The sequence below is a fragment of the Colossoma macropomum genome, unplaced genomic scaffold (assembly GCF_904425465.1).
Source record: "Colossoma macropomum unplaced genomic scaffold, Colossoma_macropomum, whole genome shotgun sequence".
Lineage (NCBI taxonomy): Eukaryota > Metazoa > Chordata > Actinopteri > Characiformes > Serrasalmidae > Colossoma > Colossoma macropomum.
In genome coordinates this window covers 7,972,157-7,985,781 of record NW_023494800.1, presented here as the reverse complement: position 1 = coordinate 7,985,781, position 13,625 = coordinate 7,972,157, and positions in this window count along the sequence as shown.

Genomic DNA, 13,625 nt, shown 5'->3' with positions numbered 1-13,625 from the left:
GCAGCTCGGTTACCGATAACGTTGCGGTGCATAAACAGAGACCCGCCCCCAAGTCTGATATGATTGGCTTACAGCACATGAGATCCGATATGATTGGCTTATACCGTATATGGTCTGATATGATTGGCTGAACCTTACGTTAGTCAAGCTCTGGTAGTACAGCAGATGCAGCGCTACTTTAGAGCAGCAGCAGCGCCTCCCCCAGGTAGCGCCCTGCTATTACAGTATGTTGTGAATGAGAAGAAACTATATATGATTTGGAAAATACATATGTTTAGGAAGGGGTGTGCAGGCTAAATATTATTTACGTTATTTAAATAACATCAGAAAGCCCTCCTAAAACTGGCCTAGCAGCACCCATGCTATTGGAACAAGATAAGTTGAAGATACAAGGTTTCTGGTCGTTCGACAGTGACCATATGGATGATAAGATCAGTCAAAATGGTGAAGTGGTATTTATTAAAAAGGTAAACTGCGTTCTACATTTTGAAAATTCAGGTATATTCAGGCCATGTCAGTCTGTGAAAAGTATGCCGTAATTTTAGATGCATTATTTTTCACTTATAGTTTAATGAAACAAGCAGGGAAAACTTTCAATCCATACCACATTTGTGTTTGTAAGTAGAAGAGGAGCTATTTTATCATGAATTAAATTTGTTGATAACACATTATTACATTAATTACATTTGAAACTATAGAAATTACTAGTGGCAGGTAAACACTGATACACTGTCAAGTGAGAAGTTTACCTTTATTTGTTGTTTCATTCTATTGAGTAGCTACTGCAGCTGTTTGCCAATTGTATGCGTCAGTCATTAGTAGTAGTGGTGGATCATGACTGTTACAGCCTAGCCTTCAATTTGAGACATAAAAGTCAAAAGTTGATCAGAAAAAATGAGAAAAAAACATCTCTGCAATTACACTAATTTTGTAGTGCTTCTATAGGATTGATACTAATATGTGCTATTTTAATTCTAGTGCACATTTTTTGGTTCGTCTAGACTAAACACTGAAATTTGAATCTTGTAAAAAGACATTCCATGTTTTATTTGTAGTTTGTAACAGACATTAATATGTATTTTACATTGCATGTAGTAACTTTACGGTGACTCTTTCAGTAAAGAGTAGAGCTGCTGCTGCTGTTTTCCATTTCTAACAACTGACCAAAACCTGGTCAGATTATGGCCCATGTTCACAGTCAGTGACATATCTAGAACTTTCAGAAGACCTAGAGTGACTTTTTATCTCACAAATTAGACCGACCCATCTGAAAATGAAAACATTATTGGTTGGTTACTCTGCTAATCATGTTGTTAATCTGAATTGTAAATGACAGTGTCTCAGAATTTTCTAGTTTAATTTATATAATGTGTCTCAGATTCTGAGGAATGAAAAAGCTTTTTCTGCTAATACATATCTACAAGATGTAAGTTTAAGGGAAGACTGAATTGTGTTGTTAACATTTGTTTTGTTGTTTATGTCTCTAATTTTCTTCAATATGGACGTCCTTTATTGTAACTTTGCATACATCATAATCCAAAAAAGTCCTGAAACCAATAGGAAAGATCTCTTGGCTGCATTTGTCTAAACACTGCTAGAAAAGCAATCCTGGCTGGGTAGTTTTCTGATTTGAACCATTTTGTGTCCAGCCAAAACTTAACAATGAAATGATGCTTCTTTGAAGGCTTAGATGGCCCTAAGGGTCCCTCACTGATTAATAGTAATATAATTGTGAACTTAAATAGTCAGATACTGCTTTGGGCAAATGAAAGACAAACAACACACATGCATTTTTTTGTTTATGTTCATAATTATGATCTGAGCCTGGACTCAAACTAAAAAAAACACATTGCTTTTTGCTCATCATCGTGATGTGATCATCATAGGGCTTCATTTCTCTCTCCTTTACTTCCTCTAAATCAGCATGGCTTCATGACTGAAGTCAGCGATTAGCTAAAAGAGCTGCTTATGTGCCGTAGAGAGCTGCATAATTAAAGAGGACTGTATACATTATACAGTAGCAGTGCAAAGTTTCAAACACCTTATTAAACTGGATTTTGATCCAAAGGCTTTTCCTTAAATGCATGCACTTGTTTCTGAGGCATATATAAGTTGTGAGGTCAGATTTGCACTTTCTCTGGCCACTGCATTATTCCATATATGTCCATATCCTTGATGTTTTCTTCATTGTTTGAAAATGGAAAACATAGTAAAATTGATTGACTGGTAATCTACAATGAAAAAAGCAGAAGAGAAGGGATTTACTATATTGACTAATAAAGAACATTGCTGAAACATACAGTACATGGTATTGTGCAGTATTAGAGAAATAAAATTAAATTAAATTACCAGTGTTAAATAATCAGTGACTCTTGTGTCTCAGTTTTATGGTGATTGTAGGGGTTTAGCTGCATTGTTTATTGAATGTTAATATTGAATATAATTGATTATATTAATATTAAAGTACAAACTCATACTAAACATATAAAGTATTGACTATATCCCACTACTCTGTAAGGAGTTCACATTTCACTTCAGTCACGTTTGTTTATGCATTTTTTTTTCTTTCATATATTCTGAATTGTACTGAAACAATCAATTCTCATGTTATTTTCAGACATAAACCTGAAAAGATTGGGTAATTTTTTTATTATCGTCAACCCACTACTATATAAATGGATTCTCATTCACGTATTCAGTGTATTTAAAGCTACACTATGCAAGTTTTATGTACGGAAGAACATTTTGTAATGTGGGCTAAGTTTTGGGCCCCTTCCCTGAGTGGATGAATCTGATGATTGCCTGCACATTGAAAGAGAATTCAACGAGAACTCAGTCAAACTTGGTGAAAGATGTGTCTTCTGAGGATGTGAGTGAATGATCTACGATAAGTCATCATAGCTTCATCAGTATAATGTCGATATACTGCAACCTAAATTTGAGACCTAAACAACAGGTAGGACCTCCTTTTTGAGACTGTGTGTGATGTTAATACATGAAGACGTACGATATATGTAAAACTTATTTTTTTAAATGAATATTTCAGGCTTTACAGGGCTACTCACAGCAGCACATGCACACCATATTTTACCCTGTTTTTTCTCCTGACTTCTTTCAATTTTAACAATAAAGTCTTGTGCAGCAGTTTCTCTCTTTAAATGAACCTGACCTCTGTTGTTGTCATGCAGCACTAAAATTGCACTAAAATAGTTACACTGAACTGTGGTGAAATGTGGGATCTCATGATATGTCATATCGTTTCCTACAGGATCAGTTCAAGGTCAAAGATTTACACAGGTAGGTCAAATTAAAGTGTAGATGAAGTCCTACAATATTCTCTCCAGCTGTGAACCTAATCTGGTGGGATGAGATGCGAGTGGATTCAGAGCACGGAGGAGGATGAGTGCCGGGGGCGGAGGAGAGTCGTTATCCTACAGAAACACGTCAGCGACGGACGTCAGTTTCAGGTACAGAGAGAATCTGCTGAAGAGAGGAGAGAATGACAAGAAGAGAAAGAGAGGCCTCTAGACATGAGGAGAGAGAGAGAGAGAGAGAGAGAGAGAGCAGACAGACAGATGGAGTCAGGGAGAAATACATGGGAAGAGGAAAAGAGAATTGGTAGGGGAGAGAGGGTAAGAGAGTAGTGTGGAAAAAAGAGAGAAAGAGGAAAAAGACATGTAGGGTGATGAGATGCATAGAAAGAAAGATTATGGGCAAGAAAGAGAAGAAAGGAAAATTAAAATGTCACAGAGAAAAATGGAAAAGGTTGTTTGAGAAGGGGGAAAGAAAGAGAGGAAGGGGAAATACGTAAAGAAAAAGGAAAAAGGATGGAGGAGATGAGAGATACAGGGAAAGAGAAGAGAAGAGAAGAGAAGATCAAGTGAGAAGAATAGAATAGAAGAGAAGAGAAAAGAATAGAAGAACAGAACAAGTCAGAAGAGGAGAAAAGAAGTACAGATCAAGTGAAAGAGGCAAAGGACTAAATGGGGGAAAAAAGAAAGGAGGACAGGGAAAATGTGCGAAGAGAAAGAAAAAGAATTAAATGGAGGCGAAGAGAGATATAAAAGAAAGAAAAAAAGAAAGATGGAAAAATTGGAGAAGAAAAACAGAAGGTGATGGAGAGAAAGATGGAAATGGGAAAAAAAGTGAGAAAGAAAGAAAATGAAAGAAGTAGGAAAGAAAGAAAAAAAAGGGTGCGAGAGAGTGAGAGAGAGAGAGAGAGAGAGAATGTAAAGAGAAAGAGGTCAAAGGGTGTTTTAAGGGAGAGATGAAGAAAGAGAGATGTGGAAGTCATTAAAGGAATACAGAGAAAGACAAAATGATGGAGAAAAAGAGGGAAATGGGAAAGAAGACAGAAAGAAAGAAAATGAGAGAAAGAGGTGTCAAGAAAAAAAAGAAAGAAATAAAGAAAGAAATAAAGAAAGAACGAAAGAAAGAAAGAAAGAAAGAAAGAAAGAAAGAAAGAAAGAAAGAAAGAAAGAAAGAAAGAAAATGGATGAGAGAAAGTGAATGTGAAGAGAAAGAGAATAAAGGAATGGTTTGAGGGAAAATGAAGAAAGATGTAGAAGAAATGAAAGGAGCACAGTGAAAGAAAGTGAGAGAAAAGGGGGATGTGAAAGGAAAGAAATGGAGGGAAAGTAAGAGATGGTGAAAGAGAGGGGGAGAGAGAGACAGAGGGAGAGAGAGAGAGAGAGCGAGAGTGAGAGAGGGAGAGAGGGAGAGAAAGAGGGAGAGAGGGAGAGAGAGCAAGAGTGAGAGAGAGAGGGAGGGGGAGAGAGAGAGGGAAGGAGAGAGAGAGAGAGAGGGAGAGAGAGGGAGAGAAAGAGGGAGAGAGAGAGGGAGGGGGAGAGAGAGAGGGAAGGAGAGAGAGAGAGAGAGAAAGAGAGAGAGAGTGAGAGAGAGAGACAGAGAGAGAGAGAGAGAGAGAGAGAGAGGTGAACAGATTAAGAGATAGCAGCAGCAGAGCAGGTGTGATTAGCTCATTCACTCTCGTTTCATGTCCTTATTCTTTACTGCTCTTAGCTGTTGTCCCTGCTTCACTCAGGGCTGCTAATCCTGAGGATTTGCTGCAGTATTTTTAGTCTGCTGTCCTGGGCCTGATCTCCTCCTGGACTGGGTTATGCACCACTAAGCCGTAGCCACAGTGTTGTGTGTTTTAGGCTTCTCCAAGTCATTAACAAACGTTACTGTTACAGTTTGGCCACTGGGGGAAAAAAGATACCATTACCCTGATTCTGTCTGGCCATGTCACCCAGCCGACAAACACGCAGGGCGATACGTATTCCCCATACGCTCAGAATTAACCCTAAGACTTACTGTTATCTATAAAAGAGAATAAAAGTATGGAGCAAGTACTTCAAAGAGACTGCTGCTGTTGTTTTTAGCTATGCTATGTACAGTACGTTTGGCTATTTAGCTTTGTACACATTTCTACATAGGCCTTGTAGCTCTAGTGCAAACCTAAAGAAAAAATGAATAGTAATAATAACTTCAAATACTGCACGTCTTCATTGTGACAAGAAGAAAAATTTTCCATGAATTAAAAAAGTAGATAATGTGCATGCCTTAAAATTTTGAGTCTATTGAACTTCTAATAGTAAGTAAACCGAGCAATAATTCGTATTTTACCTTCTGTTAACTTATTATTTTCATTTCAGTTAATCAAAATTTTAAGACAACCAGTTTTCCTACATTTTAAATTAAAACACTGAATTACATTTCACTGTTTTGGCTGAACAAAGTGCATTTGAGATAATAGGAAATGTGTACATTTTATTTTTCACTGAATTATTGCCTTATCTTACTTACTGATGATTTTATACATGCAATGTATTTCTGTATAAAATTTAGTAAATCTAATTACAGTACAATCAGTCGTCTTTCTGTTAATTCAGTCAAAAACAAGAGGAAAAAAAACACCTCTACAATAATACTGTCACGCAGCCCTCCGGCTCAGACTCCCGCTTGGACTGCATTTCCCAGAATCCAGTTGGAGATCACATGACTCTGGAACATCCTTGTTCATCCAATCACCATTCACAATCACCTGAATACTAATGTTTAGCACCTGTTCTCTGTATCATATGACCTGTTTGGTTTAGTTTACAAGCCCAGGCTTTAGCATAGTCAAGTTGGAAGGTGTTGCTTCTCTAGTAGAACTACTGAGCGTTTTTCCTGTTTGCTGGTTTTGCCACTTTGGTGTTTTGACCTTTTTCTGGATTCTCTGCCTTTTTGTCTTTACCAGTTTTGATCTGGTTGCCTTTGTTATGTTTGTACTCTTTTTCCTGATTGCTTTTTTGGATCTGACCCACACACATTTAACGACTACGAGTATTGTCAAACTCTTTCTCCTCATTCGCTGAGTGTCTGACTGGTTCTGTAATGTTACAAATACTCATTTTTGCCTGCACCCCTATGGGATTCCCAATATTTTGTCATCACTATGCTGGCACTTAAACCAATGCTGGTGCACATAAACATCTGTTCAACTAAAAAAAAATAAATAGAAATTGTAAACATAAATTAGCTGAAGAAGTGTCAGTAGAGGGTGTGTTAACTTATTTTCGCTTATTTTCACCATTTTGTCTTTTGACAGGGAGTCTTCGTACTTTTGTACACTCTCAGAAAAAAAGGTACAAAACTGCCACTGGGGTAGTATCCCTACTGTCATTGGGGTGGTACCCTCAAGGGTACATCTCAGTACCTTTAGTCAGGGAACATAATTGTACCATAATCAATTTATATGATATTTTCTATATTGTATTGACTCCACACACCCCGTCTCGTCTCCAGGCTGTTTATTTTATTGCTCTGTTTTAAAACATTCGGTTATGAAAAGGTACAAATGCATACTTTTCACCTGGAAAAACTTATTTAAAGTTCACAATTGGACTTTAAACTCATTGTTGTACCTTTAAGGGGAACATTTACATTGTTTGTACCTTGATGAATGAAAAATGTTCCTGCACAGAACCTTTATTTCTAACAGTGTATATGACTGTAATTGATAGTGACAGCCCTTCATCGTACTAATACATGCTTGATGTGATCCCAAACGAGCCGATGGAGAAACACACTGAAACAAACAAATGTGGCTAGAATCATTGCTCTGATATAAATTTATTTTCCAAAATGTTAAACTCAGAAAATACATAGAAATTGTGAACTAAAATGTGCAGAAAAACAGTGTATTTAAGTTACTACAAAAATGTGTCCCTCTTCAAAGGCCTAGAATCCCCTGAGGGGTCTTCACTGATAGTAATGTCATACAGTGTCAGAAAACATAATCTATTAGAGATGAATAACTTGCCGTGGTTTGAAGTGAGCCAGTGATGGCTGAGGTATGCAGTTTGCACAATGCTAATTGATGGCTATAAGTTTCTGTTTGAGCTGCATTTTCCTTGTAGCTCCCAAGTTACAGAAGTAAACTTCAGACACCAAACATATCCTGGCTGACCAAACCATCACAGTAACTGATGCACAGTAATTAATCTCTGTACTTGATGTTTTTATGAGGAATAGACTGAACAGATACCGACTCTGAACATATTTACGCGTTTCATGTTTTTATTCTCTAAACAAAAAGATGAACAGGCAGCCTGGCCTTATATCGACCTTTTTTGTGCCTTTTTTTTCCTGAGCTGTTTGTTTTCTCGTTGTTTTTCCCTAACAGGTCCACAAAGAGATCAAGAGGGAGACAGAAAAAAGTTCACACATCCTGGAAGAAAATCAATACCATCCTGCAGCTGCTCTTTCTCTCAGAGACATCAGGCAAATAACAAAGACTTTTCCCTGTGCTCTTAACTCGGCTATTACAGCAGATGAGCTGAGGGTTGCAATGCGAACGAGGGATGAGGTGAACCGACACAAAGCAGAGATGCAATGAAACGAGAAACCAAATAAATAAATGCATTCAGTTCTTTCAGTGGGGTTTGGGATTATTCTGGCGTGAAGTGAAGTATGGAGGGTTTTTGTTGATCTGTTTTGTCCTCCATCAGCACAATCCATCACGAGGGCTTGATTTCAGAGACAAATAAACAATGACTAAGCAAAGCGAGTATCAGCATTTGTATTGGTCTGTTTATGCCAATATGCATAGACCACTGAGGTTGTGCATCATTTGTAGCTGATGTCATGCCCCTATAAGGAACCACAGGTTTTTTCTCTATGGGAAAAATGAATGATGTTTATCAAAATCACCCCATCTCACATTATGGGAAACAAAATGTATCAAAGATGATAAGTTTCACTGTATGTCCTTTTTTCCTTTAAATGTCACTGGATTCTGTAATTCTGAGGTCCTTTAGTAGTTAAAATACAAATATTGCTAACTGCAAGCCAACACTGCTACACATAATGTTGCATGTAATTAAACTCAATACTGTACTTTGAGTCTGTTCTATACTTATGTGAGATACTCAGATTTTACTTTACTACTGTCAAAGAAACTTAACCACCACATTTGGCAAAGCTTGCTGGTTTAAGTGGGGTATTTTGATGAGGTCATGTGTCGTATTATGTCAAAGTGTGCAAATGTGCTAGCTTGCATTTAGCAATATTCATATTTCAAATTACAGATCTTGTAATTCAGTGGATCCAGTACATGTTAAAGAAACAAACCAAGTTTATAATAATTGAATTGACCCATTTTTAAAGTGGACTTATTAATGTTGAAAGAACATAATTATCCCAAGCGTTAAATCAGCCAAAGTCGATGAAGTCAAATAAAAGAGAAATAAAGTTTGTTGTTTGTTACGTAGGATATATACAACATTCCCACATTACTCAATTTTGAGTTAGGGGATGATGATTTCCATCTATTTGCACACTGGGTGTGTCTTTACCCTTGTTTTACTGTTTTACCATCTCTGCATTGTCTTTCCTCCTAGGCCATCTTCCCCGGACTGTCTGCTCATATTAAATGTTTTGGTTTTTCTCCTAGCCTTGTCATTGTTTGCTATAAGAGCATGTTACCACATTCTCTAACTGGGCACTACAGTGACCACGTCTAAACCAAGCCTAGAAGGATACATTGTAAAAAGTGGCTCATCAGATCCACTTAAAATTTACTGCATGTGGTAACAAGCAATTGACCAAGTTTATTAATTTAAAGAATCATTCATTCAAAGTATTTATTCAGGTTGAATAAAACTAGCTAATTTACTTGTTACCACATGAAGTAATTTCAAGGTAGATCTGATGAGCCACTTTTTACAGTGTAGAATGAGTACCAAGGTTAGGTTTAGGACCAAGATTACAGTTAGGTTAAAGTTAAGATTAGGGTTAGGACCAGGGTTAAAAGACGATTTACGTAAGTTAAGTTGACACTAGTAATTCAAGCTCAAGCAGATCAAGTTCAGCCAATTTTAGTAAACTGTGCTGGATCAACAAAATTGCATTATTTAATTGGGTGGAAATCCTTCCATGATTCAAGTAGAGTTCAGGTAATGAATGAAAGATTTTTAAAGTTGAAAAAGCTGTAAAGTCTCAATGAAGAATGAAATGAATAGGCAGAATGTCTGCTATTTCAAGATTTCTATATATTCATACATATACACATACAAACTACATATTTTAGCATCTACAAATTTCAGTCTATAGTAGGTAAGTTATTATGGAATTAAATAGAAAACTGTATTACAAAAATGATTACAAACTTTGGAGTGATATGAATATATCCAAAAGTATCCAGACACCCTTTTATTTAGTGACTTTAGCTACTCTAGCACTCATTGCTGATGCAGGGATCTCTATAGAAAAGCATTGACCAATAAAAGGAGGCACTCTGGAGCAGCCACACATGAGCCTAATTTAGTCATGATGCCCAATGCCAAGCGTGAGCTAGAGGGGTATAAAGCCACTCAACATTGGGCTGTGGAGCAGTGGAACTGTGTTCTCTGGAGTGATGGAGCTCCATCTAATACCTTTGGGTTGAGTTGGAGTGATCCTTGACCAATTATCCAAAATCTGAACCTGACCTCACTAATTTGTGGTTGAATGCAATCAAATCTTCACAGCAATGTTCCAACATCTAGTGTAGAGCCTTCCCAGAAGAGTTGAGGCTGTTCCTGCAGCAAAGGGGGGCAAACTCCTTATTAATACCCTTGATTTCAGAAGAACCGATGGATACACAGGTGTCTACAAACTTTTGTCCTTATAGAATATACTGAATATATTTTCTCTTTCACTGGGTTCACTGACTCAAATCTGCAAAAGTAATAAAAAAACTGGCAAATTTTTTCTCCTTGTAGTGCAGCTCCCACAAGTTTTTGTTCTGTTCAAGCCTCCAGCCACACGACCACTCTACAGTGCGAGAGTCTCTCCATTTGCCCATGCACTGCCAATCTGGCCAAAAGAAAGTTTCAGCAGCGAAGGCAATCAAGGCACTTTTCGTTTCAGAGCAGATTTTACCGTCCCGAAGGGGAGGAACAAGCAGTCGGGCATAAAAAATGACACTGTCCCTCTGATAGGCATGGAGGATGGCCTCTAATGCGAGGGCAATAAGAGATGCATGGCAAGCCAAGAGGACAATGAGAGATGCAGCAAATGGCTATAGGACCTGCTGTAATCTTATTTAATGCTCACCTGCTAAAATAGAAAGTAATACTTCATAGTTAGGCAAAAGTGATTTAAAACTGGAGGACTGATGAGGTGTTGGAGTGTTTGCACAGTCCTGTTAAATATAAAAAAGACAAAAAATTATGCAGAATATATTTATGCACTGAATGGTTCAAATGTGCACATCATTTCCACATGAATAAAATATATTACACAACTTAAAAAAAAACATAAAAAATGTAATACTAAATAACATGTATAATAACAATAAAATGTACAATAATAACACAAATACAAATACAAATAAATGCTCCTCCCACCCTGAACGCCCTCACTGCCATCTATTCACCCTCAGTTGGAAAACTACGGACAACGTAACAAAGTTTGCATAGAAACAGAAGATAAACACCATAAATCAAAGGTACCCTAATATATACATCCATGCATGTATAGATACCCTCACATCTATGCCTACATACCCCTCCAGCACATGTTTAAAAAAACTCCTGCAGTAAGGAGTTCACCAATGTTACCAGCCAATATATGAAACAATTCTATTTTTTCTTTGAATTACTTCTGGCAATATTTGTGGTGATGTTTATGGAAGATCTTTAATCTGATTTGTTCTTCGGTGTTCTTTAGAATTGCAAGCCTGGCTGTTGTTGCAGACAGTTCAGTCTGCATTCTTAATGTCTTGAGCTTTTTCCTTAAAGGGAAACTCCAGGCAAAATTAAAAATGTAACCATCTCTACACTGAACTAAACATGCTTACTTGCTTTCTTGCACCTACAGTGGAGCTGCTGTTGTCTCCAGAGTGAGATTTTCCAGTTTAAACACTAGAAAAAGCCCATTCTGAGTATGTATCTTGAAGGTGAAATGGGCTTTTCAACTACATTTGCTTTGGAGTGGATTTTTTGGGCATTTTTGTTTTGAAATTTAGAAACTTTTTTTGCTACCTGGTGAATGAAGAAGAAAGACAGAAAGCTAATATGAATGCTATGAAGCAGAATATCTAATTGTTTTGAAATAATCACTATGATCGAGAAAACTGATTAATTAAATGAAATTACTCATTAGATGAGGAGGACAACAAGCTAAAAGCTAAAGTCAGCAAGGTAGCTACCTGGCTAGTTTGGCCTATTAGCCTAGAGATCAGTGAGCCAACATTCAGGATTGGTTGACACCACAGGGATTTCCAAATGTTGGGTGATCTATTTGCATAATGCATGCTGGGTATTGTAGTCAGACAATGCTGATGAATGAAAACCTGAAAATCATATAAAATAGTGAGTTGTTTATGATTTTGTTGATAGTAATCACATGTCCAAAGTGTTTAAAGCCTTTAACTTCATAGAGATTTAACATGAGATGGTTATGAGCAAATGTATTGTGTTATTATAGAAAATACCCATACAGAAATCAAAAATACAGAAAAAGAAAGTTGATTTCATAAAAATAATGAATACAGTATTTTACTATGAATATTCTGTGTTAATCCTATATCACTGTTGCTGGAAGAAAACCTTGCATCTCCGTTTTGGCGTTTTTTAGTTTTTGACACAGTCTGAAAACACCTGTTGTCCTTTACATTGTTTGTAAATTTCATGAAGAACGGACCAAAAGAAACGGACCAAAATGCCTTGGAATAAAAGTCTGGTTCCTTTGACTTACATTAAAAGTGAAGTGTGTTTTTTCCTTCTCCTGTAAAGTTACCATTTTGGAGATATGAGGTTTTCTTCCGACAACAGCGATATATATATTGGGCACATGTCCACTGGGCTATTTAAACTTCAAGTACCCAAAGCGCTGCTGAGTTGGTTCACACAGCTTGTAACCTTCCCAAAATCCCAATTCCCCTCCCAGCATAGAGGAGACAGCGTGAGACAGAGAGAGAGAGAGAGAGAGAGAGAGAGAGAGAGAGACTGTTCTTCTGGGATGGCCACAGATGTAAAGCCTAACGAAAGATTTTTATGCTCTCTTTCACCAAGCATGACCGGAAGAGAAAAAAGAAATATTACTTCCTGACGTTTACAGCTTTTTCCTCCTTTAGTCTTTTTCTTCTAGTCATTCTAAAAGAATAATGAACCTAATGAACATCATTCACTATTATAATGGATTCTGGAGGATGAAGAACCTAATTAATGTGTATCTTTCTTGTGCACCCATTTCAAACATTTATTCAAATGAGTCAGTAGTTTATAGTTCGCCAAACAGCCTTTGTTTGCTCATAAGACTGAAGGAACGGTTGGTCGAACCTCGTAAACATATGTAAAATTCCAATGAAGGTACTTATCTGTTTATTTTTGTACAATAGTACAAAAAAGTTTTGACTTCGAAGAAAAATAGAAACCACAAGATGCTCCAGGTGTGACCTGTAAAATGAAGGTTTTAGGAAGGTCCTAAAAGTGGCCAGCGAGTAGAAGCGCAAGTATACAGTGGAGGGTGAGTCTATATGGACCATTCTACCAAATTAGTTCAAATTGCAATCCTACAGTAAAAACAGTATTTAGACCGTACATATTCACAAGGATTATGCTATGATATATTTAACCCCCTAAAATCCCAGGCTTACTACATACTAAGGCTTATTACAGGGACTTCAATGCACACCGGCTGAGCTATTTTTAGGTTATAGAAGTGTGTAATAAAACTCTGGCCATTTAATGGGTTATGCCATTAAGTGAGATAGTAATAAGCTAATTATATAAAATTGTATAAAACTATTTCCATTAGATTAAAGTGCTTTCCATTAGGAGGCTGCTGTCTTGAACCATAACCCTTAAATTTGAACTTAAAGGCATTTTTTTTTCACTTGTCGCGATCCTGTCACTAGAAGTGTGCACAAAATGCTGCCACAAATATTCTCATTCAGAAAAACAAAATGATGCATAAACTTTTAGCTTTGCAAACAACGCTGCACCAGTGTTTGTAAATGTCATGCAATTTGAAATTAAACATGTCACTGTTGTTGGAAGAAAACCTCCAAAATGGTAACTTTACAGGAGAAGGAAAAAACACACTTCACTTTTAATGTAAGTCAATGGAACCAGACTTTTTTCCAAGTCATT